Source organism: Argopecten irradians, chromosome 8 (assembly GCF_041381155.1).
Source record: "Argopecten irradians isolate NY chromosome 8, Ai_NY, whole genome shotgun sequence".
NCBI lineage: Eukaryota > Metazoa > Mollusca > Bivalvia > Pectinida > Pectinidae > Argopecten > Argopecten irradians.
The window spans coordinates 28,711,826-28,731,982 of NC_091141.1; the positions used below are offsets into that span (position 1 = coordinate 28,711,826).

Below are 20,157 nucleotides of genomic sequence, written 5' to 3' on the forward strand. Positions count from 1 at the left end.
TGTGCACCCTTTATGTGGCCTCTTATAGTTACCCTGTGTAGAGCCCCAATATAAGGCGCTCTCTCATTGGCTGTTATATTAATACTGATTGCTGATTGGTTGCTATATTAAGCTTCATCTCTGCAAAAAAATTTGTCTGGTGTCAGTCTGGTGTCATCGGAATTTGTCAATTCGTACATTGTATAACGATGTATAACAACGTTTAACTTGCTCGAATATACTAATGAGCAACGAAAGGAAATGCAATATTAACCCACACAGGAGTCAGAAAAATTCTCCTATTGTAGTAATGCAACTGTGATTGTCATGTTCTATGACGGAAAATGTTTTTTACGATTTTACAATTTGATACATATTCGCATGTATGTGTTGTTTAATGAAATACCTGTTTTATGTCTTTTTATTTATCACATCAATAACATGTATCCTACTATGATAAATTTATCAGGTCAACGGTCTTAATTCAGAGCAAATTATAACGACTTAAACCATTTAATAATGATTTCACACTACACCTGCTTATGACATTATAATCTTATATATCAAATCGACTTTGATCACATATATAAGACGTTTGAACCCGCAAATAGTGAGGTCAAATATTAACGTCTGCGTTTTGATATCGAAAGTATCAATTGGCCACGCGCGTATTCTAATTGCAATATTTGTTATTTTGTCGATTTATTTAACTCTTTTATTTAAGTATGAATGTAATGCTAAAATGTAATGCTGATTACTTCCTTTTTTGAGAAAGGAAACAAAAATCATTTTTGGTCAAATATCCTAGTAAATGGTTATGTTTAGGGCACAAACACTGATAGTTGACGAACTCACACGTTTATCTATGGTGGTTTATTATTTCACTGACCAAAAGAATTAGAATAAATCCATCATTTAAATTTTGTGTACTCTGCTCCTATTGGTACAGCATTGTGTGTATATCTGCACATTACTTACCTATTTCATAATATGTATCGATTAAAATATATTTAGAACTGCGATAAGCTCTAAAAACATGCATATTAAACTAACATTTTACAATAAATTGCCAAGCGTATATGGTGTCCTATTTGCTATAATAATTTCGAAACGTTAAGCCGTCGAGTACTAGATGCTAGCCCAGTGCAGTTTCTAACGTTTTATCATTGAATTTGTTATCATAGTATCCAGTTTCCTTTTCCTTCCAATAAAGTGTCACGCTTTGCTGAATATGTGTAATAACTACTGGGATGTGGATCAAATAATTTACGGATTGTGAGTTAATATAAAGCCATGACCAAGCAGTGATTACGGGACCTAGATGAGTCATGGACTCAAAATTTTCTTGTGGGACTTACCAAATTTTGAAAATTAGTGTTCAAGACTCGCCTTAAGATTCCTTCATAAATAACTGTCATGTTCCTTACAGAATACGATGTTGCAATAACATTTATGGAGATTTTAAGTCATCTGACCTTTAAGATAAGGATAACCTATAGTCATAACGCTTTGTCTAATGTTGTCTGTCGTGTTTCGTCAGCAAACATTTCGTACAAATGAGTGTATAGTGTACAGTGTATGGGCAGTGGGTTGATGTGATGAACGAATACGAAGTTTGTTCAAATGGATGACTTTCATTCAATGACACAGGGGTTGTATAGGCTAAAATCTTAAAACGACTTCTTGACAATGGCTAAGAGGACTAGATATCTGACATCGGAACTGATCTTTACTTGGAAGGACAATCAGGTTGGTTCAAATTGATGAGCCTGACATTCAATTAAGGCCATCGTAGCAAAACGCGCCTGATATAATGCAATGACTTCAATAGAGAGAAATAATTAACAATAATTAATAAGTTTCCTGGTATTGGGCCTATAACATGCTGGAATGAAGAGCTATCGAGTTTGATCAAATGATTATCCTTGACACCCAATTGAGGTCATGAGGTAAAATAGACACTTGATGAAATAGATGACTTTGATCAACTCTAAATGACACAGTGTTAATATTGATCCAACGATCGCTGATATCATCGTGCTTATTTGTCAACGGTGGAGCATCTTTAAATTATTGGTGGTGCCTTGTTTTGTACTAAGATGACCGTTAAGACTCATAGGCTTCTTGTTAGCAACAATTAATATTTGTGAATTGTAACTAAAAATTCGAACAATTTATTTGTAATTACCATAAGCCATATTTCCCACTGATTTTGTTCTACTAACATGTTCCTGTTCATATATCACATATATATATATGGCAACAGAAACGTTATCTAATGATCTATTACTTGGTATGGTCCGCAAACAACATTGGCGTATAAATAAATAATATAAATGCTATATAAATATTAAGATGCATATACATGTCTTTCATGTCGTGATTCATTTTAACCTTTGATTATTTTTTTTCACAGCTGACCTGTCCTCATTGTCAGGTAAGTTACGATGTGTATCTTCTGTCGGTAGGAACATTTTCTTTTATTTATATTGTGGTCAGAGAACAGGAATATAATCTGCTTCATTGATAACTGTAAGATTATTTATAGGTTATAGTATATCGTTAATGGCTCTGTGGCGTTAAGACATCAGACATTTACGTGTATCACTTTGATAGAATCAATCATAGTAACAGACAATAACAAGACTAGTTTTTGTATATGTTGGTTATCAACACTAACCCATCTGAATCTATATTAGGATTTGTTGTTGTCTTGTTCTCGCTAAACCAATCATTTCTATGTTACAGCACAAGGGGGATGACTTCAAAGTAAGTATCCTATTTCATCAAATTGCCAGTCATATACAATAGTGAATCATTTACTGAGACGTTAAACTAGTATTCATAGAGAAATGCCATTGAACATACACGTCTAAATAACGTATGTTCTTTCTTTGTGTGTCGCGATCCTCTCAGGTATTATCATAGTATTAAACGGACACAGCAGTATCACAAATCATCGAGTGGATACCAATTATATATCTGTATCAAAATCGTATCACTTATTGTCAGAATATCACCAGTAACATATCCGTGATTAGGTGACAATATTAATCAAGGCTATGCATGTATTATCAACAACTCAATGTTTGTATTTACCGCAATCATAATAATGGTGTAAACAAAGTACATAACAGTTGCAATTTGCCCAAAAATAATGTAACAGCTAATCCAGTTGATATACATAAAGAATCCTTATCATTTATTTTCAAACTGATAACGTTACCATATCAAGGATTCGGTGACACTTACATTAACATACGTATAATAACGCACCACCTTACCTTTTGTATTACATACTTTCACATGAAGCTGCAATCGAAACATAAGATAGTTATATCAGAGACGACAGTTATCTGATGAGTATTACCAGGCTTTATATTGTAGGACTGGATATGAAGGATAGGGATATTCTACCCGAGGTTAGAATATCTCTATCCGTCATATCCACTTATGAAAGAATATTTTTCTTTCATATCTCGACTTTTTACTGCAAGTTTACAACTATAATATCCCGCCATTTTGAAATAAATTCGAAGAAATCAACGACTGGAAGTCAATTTTCTATACATGAAAAATTACGGGATATTTTCAACACAAATTTCGTTGTTTTCATCTTCTATAGTCAAACCAGTCAATTTTGTGAAAAAAATGTTAATATTTTACCGATGATAGAGTGATTTTATTGACGCTGTGACGTCACGAGGCTTTATTGCATGGGTAGCCATGCGATACAGCCTCAGACGACATGGGTGTATTGCCCTAGACTAGCCAGTATTACACCCGTAGGTATGAAAGAATATATGTTATGTCTGCATCACTTAAAGTTATGTTAACATTAGTTATGTGTTGTAGGTAAACAGATTTAACACGCTAAACCAAAGTTAAGAAATTTCACTATCTTACCTTAAGATAATTACCAAAAGCATAAATAAGAATGGATTAATTGAAGAAAACCCTCATAATTAGCAACATTCTGTTGAGATCATTACTTGCTACACCGCGTAGCCCAACATAAAATTAGGTATCAGAAAACGAAATAAACGTATTGATACTCCATAGAATAAAAAATAACTTAAATGACCTTTACGTGAATTCCAAAAAAAAAAAACATAAAAGTACGAGACGTTTACGTAGATGGATATGTACCCCATTCTTAAAAATCCCAGGTGCTGAGTGATACAGACATAACTGATGTTAACATAACTCATATCAATATTATTATAAGTAAAGAACAGTTATTATAACAGTAAATTTGGTTCAAAATATATTAATTATTTCTTGTTGGAAAGATACCTTGGAATTACATGTTGATAAAATTGAACCAAATACTTAAAAAATGATGATAGTATATTGATCCAGCATTTACATGTACTAACGACATATTTATAGTTCCTATGTTCTGGTATTTTTGTTGGTTCATGAGGTATAGCCTGTGAAAACGTCATAATTCAGGATGTGCGGTATAGGTGCTACAAATGCTTTCTTGTTATATCCACTTTCATAAAGATAAGTTAACGAGATATCCCTCGTATTCAAGTAATTGTTTCACTAACTATACGGTGTTACCATCGTCATATTCAAATCATTTGGCGGGCAAAATATAAGAATAGTACAGATCCATTCTCCAGATGATCACATACCTTTTTACTTTTCGTATCATAGCTCCTTACATTTCTTATAACATACTCGACCATAAAGCTCCAATAGAAGCCTCAGAGTGTTATATCAGGGACGGCAGTTATCTAATGGTTATAGCCAGGCTTTATATTATATGACCAAACGACTTGTGTATATACCAATGGTTATCTTTTTACATAGAGACACATTTTCATATCATATCGACTTTATTCAGTTCGTTAGAGGTCAGGAATACTTCAACCATATGCATGTATTGCCTGCACGTGAGTTTTATATTCCCTTCAGGAAATTATCAGGGTAAGATGAGCTGTTAAAAGTCTTTTGGCAATGAAAGTCTGATAATTCGATTTTTCTTTTTATTGAATTCTTTGAATTTTGAAACAATGGTTTCGAAAAAAATCTGACATTTAATAATACAAGACCGGCCTAAAATAAAAGGGTATCAGATAGTTCTTATTCTAATGTATTGGCCTATGGCTGTTTTAAATTAGAGCTATATACATATATCTTTATATATAATCCACAATAACCTCTTTTTGCATGTATGGTATTAGAATGAAAATAGAAAACTTATTTTAGAAGAAAAAAACAACAACAAAAAATGATAAAAAAAGTAAAAGCATTTGCAAATAATCATTGTTCAAATTTGGTGTATTTGATAATGGTACCGTTTGAGTTCTAGATAGTGTCCGCCCTGCTATCTTTAGCTGTCATTATAGCGATTTCATTCAAAACTAATCATACAAATAAAGCATTTTGATGAGGTCGAGACATGGTTATATAAACCAAAGAAAAAGTATCGAACGAGGACGTAGTCCGTAGTCGGAGTATTGTTTTATTAATTTTCTATATTTTTTTTTCACATTTTGTAATGAGTGTGAATTTAAATGTTTGATTAAAACCAACATAATGAAAACGCATTTTGTACATTTGATGCTTTTATTATATGTACACGTATATCTATGTACCCGAATGTAATTGCATGCATATACGTGTATATGTTCTTTGGAACATTATTACATTACACCTGTATCTCCATGTTGCAGACACAGCCAAATGCATGTTTCCTTCTCCAATGAAATAATCAACTTTTATACCAAAAATATATTAACATTAAACTGTATGCTCTTATGATTAGGACTAGTGTTGTAATTAGTCTAGTCGGAATTTCAGAACGAACATGAAACATATTCATTATCCAATGTCTCAAGATACTTAATAAATGCTATTCAATGTTTCCTATTCCCCTATCGTGTTAACGTTGAAACGTTAAAAGTTTAAACAGTAGTTATCAGCTTCATCAACTTTGATAGAAATAGAAACTGTCGACGTCGTCTGTCACATTTCGTGGTTACGCTTCGGGTCATCAAAGCATTTGTTTTAAAGCGCCACGAATACGAAGCGTTTTGGTAACGTAGACAATAACGTTATCTAAAAATATCTGTACAATATTTTTTTTTTTTTTTTTTATAAAATTCTTTTGGTATAATCGGGCGATATAGTGCTCTATCGGTAAAAACGTGGCATGTATTTGACCAATGAGAATTGACAAAATTCCAGAAATGTTTTATTTTGAAATTATTAAACTGCTTATGAAAAAGTTCCTTAAATACTCATTTTGTGAAAAAAAGTATTTAAAAGTTATATACAGATTCAAAACCATATTGTGATGTCTAGAATAGGGAGTGATATTGTGTACCGGGTACTGTTTGTCTATCTGTCTGTTTATCGTTATTTTTTGTTATCTAATTCTTAGTTTTCTTCTCTTTCAGCGTGTGAGTATCTTACTACATTTACACGGTGATGTATTACCTTGTTTGCTTTCCTCAACATAGCATAAATTCGATAGCATTGCACTAATATGCTACGTGCTAGATTGTTCTATAAAACATATTCAAACGTTTACAAATATCGTGGCATACTTTCTGTTTTATATAGGCGTCCTAGTGGATTTGTGGTAAAACTGCTTGCAACATGAGCTTATTTAACAGTCAAACTTGCTCCCTTATTTTGGATATAATTACATAACAATATACGACTTGTAACTTAGTATGTACTATTGTTTCCAACTTCTTTAAAATCAAACTATATTATTACAAAGCGTCTTAATAATGTTACATTTTATATGTATATCTAAAAACAATGACTATAACCATGACATTACACCACTGTTGACATGCCTGTAATCCAGTTTATACATACATGGTTTCCCAAACAACATGCCACGAGTTTGACCCTTTGTAAGAAGTGTTTCAATAGATGGACAGATTTCATATGTATACGTTAAGAAAAGCAAAGATCTATTTTGTACAACGATATATAACAACCTGGCAATCTGCTTCTGAATACTTGTATTGAAATTCATGAGAAAGTCACATTTCGCTAATTTTGCGATTTGTTCAGAAAATTTATAACTTCTAGTTAAAATGTATGTATTTAAGGAGTTCATCCTTCTTTTCGATAACATTCTGAATTCTGTCCCTGAAATTCAAATTTTGATACAAGTCTTTAAATATGTTTCCTGGAGATGGACAAATGAATCCTGGGTGATTTTTTGTATGATTATATTCAATAAAGTAGGTGATTTTCTGGTCGTATAGTAGAGTCCAATAATTTCAGCCTGAATCTTCATGTTGATGGAAAGTCACTGAATCGTATCAACATAGATAACGCCATAATTTCTATTATGCCATTATCACACGTAATGATAATGTGATCAGTACATTTGTACCAAATTAAGTTAAATTAGGATACCAATACCCTCAATAGCATTTCGAATTTTCAAAAATGGTTTAGTATTGCAAAAGTTATTACCTGTCAAAGACAGGACATGTTTTTTGGGACAACCAGTAAATAATATCGCTTATTCCAAAGGCACATATACTGTATACAGAAAACTTATCAATTATTTTTTAACATATCTCCTTACCTTCCGTATTACATACTCTCACAGGAAGCTTCAATATTGGAGCATTATATAGTTATTTCAGAGACTACAGTTATCTGATGATTATTACCAGGCTTTATATTGTAGGACTGAACAGTATAATATATGTTATGGGTTGTAGGTAACTATGTTTAACACCCTTAACCATAAACTTCCCAGAATAAAAATCAAAAGTATGGCAAATTTAGGACAGAAATCATCAATGTAATTATTTATGTTTGCTATCTTATCCGAAATCGTGATGGTTAAACGATAAATAACCTTACATAAAAAATAATAATGGATGAAATAGTTTTATCATTTATCTAAATATCGCCAAAAATGATACCGCATCTATAATTACAAAAAGAAGAAATATGAACAATTAAAAATAACATAATTAACAACATTCTGTTGAGAATATTACTTGCTGTTGACAATAAAATATGTGTTAAATGTGGGTAAACAGGTTTGCCACAACATGATTAACTACAAATGTCACGCTATCAAAATAGTAAATTAAGACGAATTTACTACAGATATATTTTTATTTAAGTCTGCTAGCTGATCCGATGTCATGGTGGTTAAACGATCACGAGGCTAATATTATAGATGAAATGATAATGGATAATATAGCTATATCATTAAACTAAATATTGCCAAAATATGACAAAATATTTACAATTACCAAAATAATAAATAGGAATAGATTAATTTAATGATATATAATGAACAGCGTTATGTTGAGATCATTGCTGGTTGTTCAAAATATACACACCGCAGCCCAACATAAAATTAGGTATAAGACAACGAAATTAACGTATTGAAACTCGATAGAATAAAAAAAAATACACAAACTACCTTTAAGTGCAATCCTAAAAACATATAGTAGGGGAGGGGATAAAGATTCCCCATGTACCCCTCTGAAAATTTTTTGAAACATGTTTTTTAGGACCGGTATGATGTCTTGTTTCATTTTATGCTTGTTGCCATTTACAACTAATGTCCCATGGGGGTCATATGGCGGCCATCTTGAATATCAGGTATCAAAAATTGCCAAAATGACACATTCGCATATATGCGCATAGATAGAGAACCAGACAACATTTAGAGGCACATAAACACATTTTTCATATAATTGAAACATTCTGAATATGATAAAATCATAATAATCACGTTACGTCTCCCCATATTTGTGAAATGACGGGAAAACAATGAAATTTTCAGCTTTTTTCCCTACAATTTCGATGAATATAATAATTTTTTATCACAAGTAAAAAAAATGATGGACAAATCACCTTGTAACAGTCATTTCGAATTGCACTAACCCTTGTGTAAATATAGGTGTACTCTAAAAAAGGTAAATCACATCAATGAGGTCGGAAAAAGAGAGCCCCCCCCCCCATAAGAAAATATCAAAAAATGGCCAAAATGACACATTCGTATATACGCGCAAGGATAGAGAACCAGAAAACACACAGAGGCAAATAAACACATTTTTAAATATGATTGAATCATACTGAATACGATTAAATAATAATAATGAAAGTACGTCTTCTCATTTTTGTGAAATGACGAGAAAACAATGAAATTTTCAGCTTTTTTTCCCTAAGAATCGATAAATGTCATAACTTACATCTCAAGTAAAACAATTGATGGACAAAACACCTTGTAACAGTCATTTCGAATCGCACTAACCCTTGTGTAAACACATGTGTACTATAAAAAATATATCGCATGAGTGAGGTGGGAAAACACCCCCCCCCCCCCCACACACACACACCGAAAAGAAAATGCAGAAGAAAAGAATTGAAAAACAAAAACAAAACACCAAATATTCTATCAACACACATTGTAACAGTTATTCTGAATTGAACTGACTCTTGTCTAAACATATGTGCATTATAAAGGATAGATGTATGTTTTCTTAGCAGAAGTAGCGAGATGACCTGCAACCCCCTCCCCAATAATAAAAAAAAATAAAAAGAAAGCAACTGGGTTCGAATTATTCTTCTTCAATTTTAGATATACCTCCCATGAAAAAGGTGTACCATTGTGATGCCTGCTCGCATAAGTTAAAAACTACAAATACATATAATATCTGCTGAGGAGGAACAGTCACAGACTGGGCCGCCACAACGGGATCCTAGGGAAACAGTCAATTAGAATAAGAGGACATGGATCGTAGGTAAAAGTCATTGAAAGTAGTCTGACTACGCCAAAAGGCAGCAGACATGATGTCCTGGAACCAGGACCCATTATGGAGAGCCAAAGAAGCCGCAAGGGCTCTAACCTCAAGGGGCATCTCCTTGCATTTCGCCCCAAATTGATAATTAGACTGCTCATAAGCAATCCTGATCACCTGACATATCCATCTGGAGACGTACTGGGAGGAGAAATCCTGCTGACACTGTTTAATGGGCAAGAATAGTACATCGCCCCCTAATTTTATCAATGGGAAACCTAAGCGTCCGACTGGGACAAAGCAGCGTATCATTCTCCTTCGACTCAATAGATATTGTGAATCTTTACCAAAAAGGCAGGATCACTGTGTAGGGTAACAGAGCTTTATCTGGCCCAACGAAGCACGAAAAGTGAATAGATGGATATCACTCCTCCTACGGCCTGAGGCAAAAGCAAGCAGGAAGTCAAAAGTAAAAACCTAAATGACCGACACTAAAGGCTCTTAAGGAGCCCCTTTCAGTAACACAAGTGTTAGATTTCACTGTGGAGCTAATTGCCGTACCCTAGGCCTGTCCAGACTGAACCACCTAATCAAGGCAGACAAAGAGCTGGAAGACCCTTGAAATAACCATGCGATAGCCTGCAATAGTACTAGAGGCAAGTTTGCGTTCCCAAAACAAATAGAGAAGGGAATCCGCAATCAGCTGGGCAGAGGCCTTGACCTGATCAATCTTCCTGTCGATACACCAATCACAGACGATCTTCCATGACTGTTGGGCTCCCCAGATAGCTTCAACGCACTTGAATGGATCTTCCGGACCAAGGCTGGCGGAGGATTTTAGTTCTGAGTGGGAAAACCAGAGGAACATCCACCAACCGAAACGACAAGAGCTCCGGAAACCAGGATTGTCTCGGTCACAAGGGCGCTATCGAAAGGAGGGGAAAATGATGCTCCCGAAACTTCTATTAGAACCCTGCCCACCAGTTTGAATGGAGGAAATGCATAAGCATGTATCCCCTCCAATTCTAGAGATAGAGCGTCCACAGCCTAAGTCATTTGGTCTGGCACCGGCATGACAAAAGTGGACAATTAGTGGCGAAGTGGCGAAAAGGTCTATATGAGGTCTGTTCCACACCAAGCAAATGCCCTCGATGATCGGGAGATTTAGCTGCCTTTCTGTCACAACCGGCTTGCGGCGCTTGAGAAGAGTATCCGCCATAACATTCAACCTGTCTGGAAGATGCTTAACTAAGAGAGTCAACCGCATTTCCTGACAGAAAAGAAGAGCACGAATGACGAGGGCACAAAGACCATGAAACTTTGCCCCCACTCTTTCTCTCGAGATACACGACAGCTGTAGAGTTGTCACTAGTCACACAAACCACCTTCGAATGTAGAATCTTCCGAATAGCCTGCAGAGCCAACCTAACAGCCGTATCTCCAGCACGTTTATGTGTCTCGGAGACCTGATTCCCAGACCACTCCCCCGACTGGCAATAGGCCGTCGAGGTAAGCCCCCAACCTGTCATCTGTCACCGCTCCAGCGATTCCTAGACTCGGTTGAGTATGAGGGAAACATCGAAATAGATGTGTAGATTTATTTCCCTGGAGTGATGAAATACGCCTACGCCAACCTGCAGCAGTTTGAAGAAAACCATAGTAACAGTCGTGATACCGAAATGACTGTATCTCAGGGACAAACAAAATCAAGGATAATAGTTCGAACACAGTGGGTACGTTTCCGTTTCGGCAACGAGCCGAACATTCATTCCAGTGTTCACTAAAAGAGAGAGGAGGCTAGTTATAACGAGCCGAATCAATCTTCCATGTCTCCAGTGTTCACTAAAAGAGAGCTTCAGGACTGTCTAACCAGGCGGTTTTTTCTCCGGGAATATCCAACTTCTAGTTATAATTGCTGTTAATAAATGTAATTGTAGGGCTGCGATGGCCGACTTGTGAGCCAATTTGGCGAATCAGAAAATTCGAAGGTCTGTTCCAAACCTAGTCAAATGCCCTCGAAGCTCATTTATTCGCCTCTCTGTCACAACCGATTGCCGGTTGGAGGGGGGGGTAGTCCGCCAGGAAAATTAACAAGTCTGGAAGAAGACTAAGAGGGGCCGGGTCATGAACACGAAAATGAGGTAGGGGCCACAACGGCCGGATTAGTCGCATTTATGATTCAAGACTGGTTACAATCTTCGCGCCTATATTTGTCTAAAAGCTTCCTCCGCTTTTGTGTCGGGACCTATTTTGGCAGCATCCCGTAATTTAATGACTAACCTGTCGCTTGTATCGCTCGACTCGATTTTATGGCGAGAATCGGTCCGCGAAAAAATAACTTTACCTTTCCCTTTTCCTGAAGTCGATGTCTTTTTGCTACGGCGAGTCTGCGCTGGAAATCAGTAACTTTTCAACGCGTAAACTTGAGTGGAAGGTGAACTATTACCTTCGTGAATGGTTGTGGAAATCGGTCAGCCATTCGAAACAATATCTTTCGCGGAATTCACAATGTTTCAATGGGGGTCTCTCTTTCCAGTTATTCACTAAAAGATCCGTGAATTGGTTCCCTTCGTTCTAAGTGTGAACGACGTTGGGGCCGGGTGGTTTGATCGTCTCGCTTTCACGGCCGCCACCTTGGGTAGCTTGTTCAATATCCTAGTTCCAGGTACGACAGCCTCGATCTGGATCGTTTTTTACGCTGTAGCCTTTCACCAATAAACCGGGCGGGTTAAAAACATTTTTGGACTGTCTGAATCTAGGTGTTCTTAGTGTTTGTATGAGATTGTTTTTTCTCATGGCGGTTGGGAATGGGGTCCCTTGCTCTTCTTTCCTAACTCACTAAATGCCTTTTTACTTTCTATCTTGTTTTATAGTACATTCGAACTGAGACTGGTCGTAGGTGTTTGGGTCCATACAATGATGATTTATCTTGTTGGTGACGCTTTATTCGATTGAAAAAAAAAGGCACAAATTTCATTGTTTGCCTCGCGGCATTTCCGAAAAGATCGACACCCCCGCTGCCGCCTGGCCCGTCTGACATTGGAGATTTAATCGCGTATGTCCCTATTTAAAAAATGTGTGTTTTATTGGCCTCCGTGGTGTCCGGCTGTCTACATTTCCGGCCCCCTAAATTATTCGAATACGTGGGTGATGTCTTATTGGTTCCTGCGTATTGTGGGCCATTTTGGGTTCTGCTATCTCTCTACAGCTAATGTTTTCCTTTCTGTATTTTTTCCGCACCTTTCATTGTCTATCTATGCTCAAACGTATCTGTACGCCGATAAAAAAAGGACGTTTTATCGATTTGTCTAGGGGAAAGGGTTGTTCTGGAGTAATCTGGAATACTCGAATGTCTAATTCCTTTATTGGATTGACAAGCATGTGGCTGCCAAATACCCAGTGTTTGGGGCTATTACTGTTCCCTATAGGTGAAACAAGCTAGATGACCATAGAAACTTCAATTTTTATTTTGCTCCGCGTTTCGAAGGAATTATACTGCGTGACAGATATGGATTTTCCTCTTCCCCACTCCTGCATTTGGTTTTGTCGGAGCGACCTCTCAGAATGTCAGGATACTTGCGGATAGCTCTCCTCTTTCCAACGATTGCCTCAGTATTACACCGCACGAGCCGGACTTTTGTAAGGTGAACTAGTCACTATTCCACTAGTGTCTGTCTAAACAGGTGAGATAACTCCTGCCTGGCATCGAGCTAAGCTAGATCACAGCTGATTTTCTCTTGATTGTCCTGTTTGTCTCTCTTTCCCTTGTTGATCTGGGCATTATTTTTTTCAAGTTTATCTCACTTAGAGTTGTCTTTTTCTAAGATTGCTGTGTTGGCTTTGTACTTGAATCACCGAGGTTTTTAATTCTTTGCAGATGCCTTGAATGCACTAGTGGTCGAGTACCGTTGAACAAGCCATGCTCTAACTCCAGACATCTTCTCTGAACTTCTTACAGACTATCAAAACAGTTATAATCATGCTCATAACCATCTAATGAGTGCTACAGTTTCCATCTACAGGATCTCTGGTAATGTTCACTACTAGAAGTGTGGCTACTTATTGTCACAGTATTTGTATTTTGGGTGTGTGACAAGGTCTAACACACTACTGTTTCAATTGGTATTGTGTTCTATTATGCAGCTGAACATTACTAGAGTTTCTGGCTTAAAGTTGGAAGTCCACCTGACTATAAAGGGTTGTTGTAAGTCGCGGTCAACCATTAGATTAAATTTTTGTTCGGCTGATATTCCTCACAGGATGGTTGATTTTTTGTGTACACGGCTACCGTATTTCACTCATGTCAGTCATTGTTAGTTACCTCCTCAATTTCGCTCGCACACTTTGTTAGCACTTTTTCTGCATTCCTCTCTCTAGACGGGGGAGGGAAATTTGGCAACTCATCAGGATAAGTCTCGTTGCAGCGTTTACCAATTCTACTCTGTGTTAAGTTCGACTTGTACTGCAGAGTTCAATTTCACGGTGTCCTCGACCCTTAATCTTCCCTGGTAATTCCTTCAATGCCTTCATATTGAGAATTAGCACACACAGACACATATGATACACTTAGTACATCATAGTCCTATACTCCATCCCAAGCCCCCGACTCTTCCTACCATGTTGTAACGTTAAAATCTAAATTTTCCCTTGATGACTGTAATGTTGGTGTACGGCATCATTCCACATATCTCTCATTTTCCCTATGTTTCCAATAATATTGAGGACTCCAGGTTCCTCACTCTCACTGTAAAATAGAGAGAACAGAGAGGCAGTTTAATAGAATATAGTAAACATTTAAACAATAATATTAACATGAATAGGTCCTAATAAGTCTCACTTTTATGTAAATCTTATGTTTTTCTGATGTTTCATGTAGCTAATGACTTACCTCGAGGATGCTTGTTTTGGCGGGACCGGTAAAGGACGAAGCATTCTGTGAGAATCGGTAGAGATTAACAGGTGGAGGAAATTGGGGCATGCCATAACCTGGTCCTCTTGGTAATTCGCACTGATGGGACTTGGTTAGAGTCAGGAATTAGTCCAACACTCCGTTGTATTCCCCCTTTTGTGATTTGTGGTGACTTTTCCTTTCCTTAAAAAACCGGCCAGAGTTTTTTTTCTTCAAATTTACCATATTCTTTTTGTTTCTAAAATAATCTTTTCCTATGAGTGAATTGGTCTGTTGAATGTTTTCAGTGGGTGAATCATTACTCTTTTTAGTACACTAGCAATATCAAAGTCAGGAGATTGTATCATTAATCCTATCCATTAGAGTCGTAGCCGGGACACTTGACAGGCATACAACCTACCCCCGATATTGTTAAAGCATTCTCAAAATAAGCTACAATCTCTACTATCTGTCTTTTCATCTCTGCAGCTCTAATGTAAACATTCAGTAATCCTTTCATTGGGTGTTTTACAACTTGTTTTGGAAAGATGATGAATATCTTATTGTACGTGTCTGTTTCTTGACTTTTCCCTGTTTTTTTCCCCCTTTTTCTTTTATCTTCCCTCTCAATTTTTTAAACACTTTATTTCGATTTTTTTTTTATCACAAAATCCAAAAATTAGGTTGACAAGGATAAAAACATTGAGAGAACTCACCCTACAGAAATTCCTCAACCATAAATTACAGAAGTTCAATCTAATTATGATTACTGTAAGAACAACACACCCACCTATAGTTACACCACCGACCCCCTAACAAGATCTTACGTAAAAAAGCATAAAAATATATATGTCACAAATAGCATTAACCAATAACCACCCGTCACACCAACCACCCCGAACATAAAACAATCATTCCAGGCAATCCTCCATCACCGCCAACGGTTAAATAACTTGCATTAGCAGACCAACACATGGCAGCTGAGCCAACTTCTCCAACTTTGGAGATCAGACCTTATGGTGGCATGTAGGCTTTCCAAAAATGGTAAATTTGACAATTATTGTAAAATGCTATACGGGACCGTCAGAATCAAACCACAAATAGAATCCTGGAAAATCCCCTTTTGGGCACACGATTTCATAGAGGGGAGAATGTATCGGATGGGCTGCTGATTGGGTATTATCCATGATGTGATTTAGTTTCAAAAGTTTAATTGTGTTGTGTTGGGCAATACAAAAAAAAAATGTAGGATGTAAAATAAGTAAAGTAAATTTTTAAAATTCTGTCAAGTCTGTTTCTGACTGGGGGAGTTAATAAGAGAATGCGGAAATTTATGAACCTTTTGGTCATTTTTTATGGTGGGCCGGAATATGAACGATAGAGATCGGCACCCCCCACCCATAAAATTTAGGAAAAAGGTAGATTTTAAAAAAAAAATATACACAGGTAATGATGTTTATCTTCTTCTTCAAAATTATTGATGGGTGACTCTGTCTGGCAAAAACTTCTTTTTAGCCTGGACCTTGGCAAAAACGTTAACCATTATCGTCTATGGAAAATCATTTGGTTCTGCGGTCTATAGGGTGTATATAGGCTTTGTCTGCTGTCCGATCCATATTAAATCTATTGGATGTAATAAAACATTTTGAAATGAAATATCTAAGTATATATAAGTTAAACGTAAGAATCAAAAATTATTATGATGATGAGTACTAAAAAGTTTGTGTAACAAACTGATGTTGAAACATTATAGTATCTGATTGGCATATATAATTAATTGAAGATGTACCACTTAAACGTTTATGTAAAAATCCTTTCTGGATAGAAGCCATTGTACATGACAAAATTCGTAATTACTGTTATAATTGCGTATTCGTTTGTAGATGTTGAAATGTCCTTTTCATTCGCAATACGTATGTTTACGAAACACACAGCCATGAGCCAAAGAAGACGAGCAACAGCTTTACAGATACTTAAGTACCATGTAGTACAATGTGTTCCACATACGTCCATGGGGAAATACCCATGATTAGATACAAATATGAAAACTGCTGTTTGCATAAATGGTAACCATTCATGGTTTTGAATATGTTGTATCATGATTACAATTCCGAAAAATCCGAGTAGGAAAACTAGGATAAGACGATAAATCCATACAACTAACCAGCGTACCCACGACATCAACAGCCAAACAGTCCCTTCGTCAGTTTCCACTTTTTCCACATCTGTAATATTCAAAGCAAACAAAACGCCTTATCAGTACAGAAAAATACTAATGATGCTATACCAGTACATTATAAGTAAAGAGTAATACTAGTGATGTTATACAATTACCTTCTACGTAAAGAGTAATACTAGTGATGTTATACCAGTAACTTATAAGTAAAGAGTAATACTAGTGATGTTATACCAGTACCTTATAAGTAAAGAGTAATTCTAGTGATGTTATACCAGTACCTTATAAGTAAAGAGTAATACTAGTGATGTTATACAGTACCTTATAAGTAAAGAGTAATACTAGTGATGTTATACCAGTACCTTATAAGTAAAGAGTAATACTAGTGATGTTATACCAGTACCTTATAAGTAAAGAGTAATACTAGTGATGTTATACAGTACCTTATAAGTAAAGAGTAATACTAGTGATGTTAATAGTGATGTTTATACCAGTACCTTATAAGTAAAGAGTAATACTAGTGATGTTATACCAGTACCTTATAAGTAAAGAGTAATACTAGTGATGTTATACAGTACCTTATAAGTAAAGAGTAATACTAGTGATGTTATACAGTACCTTATAAGTAAAGAGTAATACTAGTGATGTTATACCAGTACCTTATAAGTAAAGAGTAATACTAGTGATGTTATACCAGTACCTTATAAGTAAAGAGTAATTCTAGTGATGTTATACAAGTACCTTATAAGTAAAGAGTAATTCTAGTGATGTTATACCAGTACCTTATAAGTAAAGAGTAATACTAGTGATGTTATACCAGTACCTTATAAGTAAAGAGTAATACTAGTGATGTTATACCAGTACCTTATAAGTAAAGAGTAATTCTAGTGATGTTATACAAGTACCTTATAAGTAAAGAGTAATTCTAGTGATGTTATACGTGTACCTTATAAGTAAAAGAGTAATTCTAGTGATACCAAAGTACCTTATAAGTAAAGAGTAATACTAGTGATGTTATACCCTTACCTTATAAGTAAAGTTGTAATACTCGATGTTAGTTACCAGTACCTTATAAGTAAAGAGTAATACTAGTGATGTTATACAGTTCATAAGTAAAGAGTAATACAGTATGTTAAAGTACTGTTATAAGTAGGTATAAGCTGAAAGTGAAAGTTAGCCGTAAGCTCTATGTAGTATAATACAGTAGATGTTATACCAGTACCAAGTAAAGAGTAATACTTGATGTTATACCAGTACCTTATATTAAAGAGTCGGAGTGATGTTTTACCAGCTTATAAGTAAAGAGTAATACAAGTTGTTATACTATACCTCACAGCTACAAAGAGTAATACCACCCGATGTGTTATACAGTACCTTGTAGTAAAGAGTAATACTAGTGATGTTATACCAGTACACTTATAAGTAAAGAGATGTACTCAGTAGAATGTTAGCGTAAACAGTACCTTAAAGTACTGGGACAGATATTTAAATACTAGCTGATTTTATACAGTACCTTACAAGTAAAGAGTTAGGATTTTATACCATTTACTTCTTATGGAAAGTAAAAGAGTAAGTGATGTTATACCAGTACCCATGAGAGTCATTGGTACAGTACAAGAAAGCAAAAGAACGGAAAAAGTAGCCTGGAGAGAAAGTTCTCATTCTATTGCCAAACGGAACCTTATAAGTCAAGTAATACTGTGATGTTATAGCCCATATGAGTATCATTGAGTTATAAGGTACCCATGGACTACAGAGTACTGTATTGATGGGGAATTGAATTCTTCAGTACTTCATCATCTGAGTAAAGAGTAATACTAGTGATTTTACAGTGCGATAGCATGTGCTGGTATCGTTGATACGATCTTGTAAAGAGGCTAACGATGAAACTACAGTACAAGATCTATCCAAGTACTGCCAAACCCTAAGTCAAACCGAAGCTGGTGAGGATGTTATACAGTACCTTATAAGTTAAAGAGTCGGATGATCTTACATCAGATCAACGGGATGAGGTGAAATGCTATAAGTAAAGAGTAATATATGATGTTAATGTGTACTGTCAGATGTTCCAGGTACAACTCATCTTGTTCAACATGAAATCAGAAAACAGTAATACTGAACCAGTCAAAGCGAAGAGTAATCATCCTTTGCCCTATCACATGATGTTTTACAGTACCTTATAAATCCAAAAAGAAGTTGAGAATAATGTTACAGATGGGGGTCATAGAACCATCTGATTCGCCATAATTCTGCTCCCGTGTTATAGTTAGGAAATTATAAGATGGCACAAACCGCTTTTGTATCGATTACCGTCAGCTAATAATCGAGTAATACGATATTTATACGCGGTACCTATGCCAAAGTAAAGAGTAGATATTTGCTAGGCTAGCTGGAAATCATTACTTTTCAATATTTGATTTAAGCCAGGGATACTAGCAAGTTAAGAGTCATCTAAACAGAAACTGCATTCACAACCCCAGTGGGGCTTTTCCAATTCGTCGCAATGCCCTTCGGTCTCGTGAACGCGCGCCGAGTACCTTTTGTCGACTCATGAGTTATTACACTACGCAAGGGGATGCGCAATATCGAGAGTTTCATCGACGACATACTGATTTACACAATATAAAAACCTGGGAACACTTGAGGTTATAAAGTACCTTAAAAGTAACTGTTCGGTTATAAAACTATAGGGAAAGAGAATCACCGCTAGACCAACAAAATGTGCCATAGGATATCGTAGTTTGGAATGTTTGGGCCACATGGTTGGTGAACAGCGTTTGCAGCCACATCCTGCCAAAGTCAAGGTATATACATTGGAATCGACTGTACCCCGAAACAAGTAATACAAGTCCGATCATTCATTGGATTAGCGGGATACTACAGGAAATTTGTCCCTGATTTTGCAACTATTGCGGCACCTCTGACTGATCTGACACCCAAAGTACTTATAAGCCGAACAGAGTAATCTGGAAAGATGCACAGGACATAGCCTTCAATACGCTAAAGAAACTACTGTCTTCAGATCCGATTCTGAAACTTCCTGATTTTATACGCTCCCTTCATACTGCGAACAGATGCGTCCGTTTAGGGATCGGAGCGTTCCTTCTTCAAGATGAGGATGGCATTCCACACCAAGTAGCTTATGCGAGCCGGAAGCTTAAAGGAGGAGGAAACGTCTTACTCTGTCATAGTGACAAGAGTGTCTAGCAGTCGTGTGAGGAATTGCCAAGTCTTGTGGAGATACCTTTATGATGTCATTTCGTATTGGAGACAGATGCCAATCCCTTACTCTACTTGTATTAAGTCGAAGGAAACCAATGCTCGACTTATGCGATGGGCCCTACAACTGCAAACCTCCACAG

At 36.1% G+C, this 20,157-nt stretch overlaps 1 pseudogene; it reads left to right on the plus strand.

Moving 5' to 3' along the window:
* Positions 1-1,668: 1,668 nt before the first annotated feature.
* The window catches only part of LOC138329822 (uncharacterized), a 20,686-nt pseudogene continuing 2,197 nt past the window's right edge, over positions 1,669-20,157 (plus strand).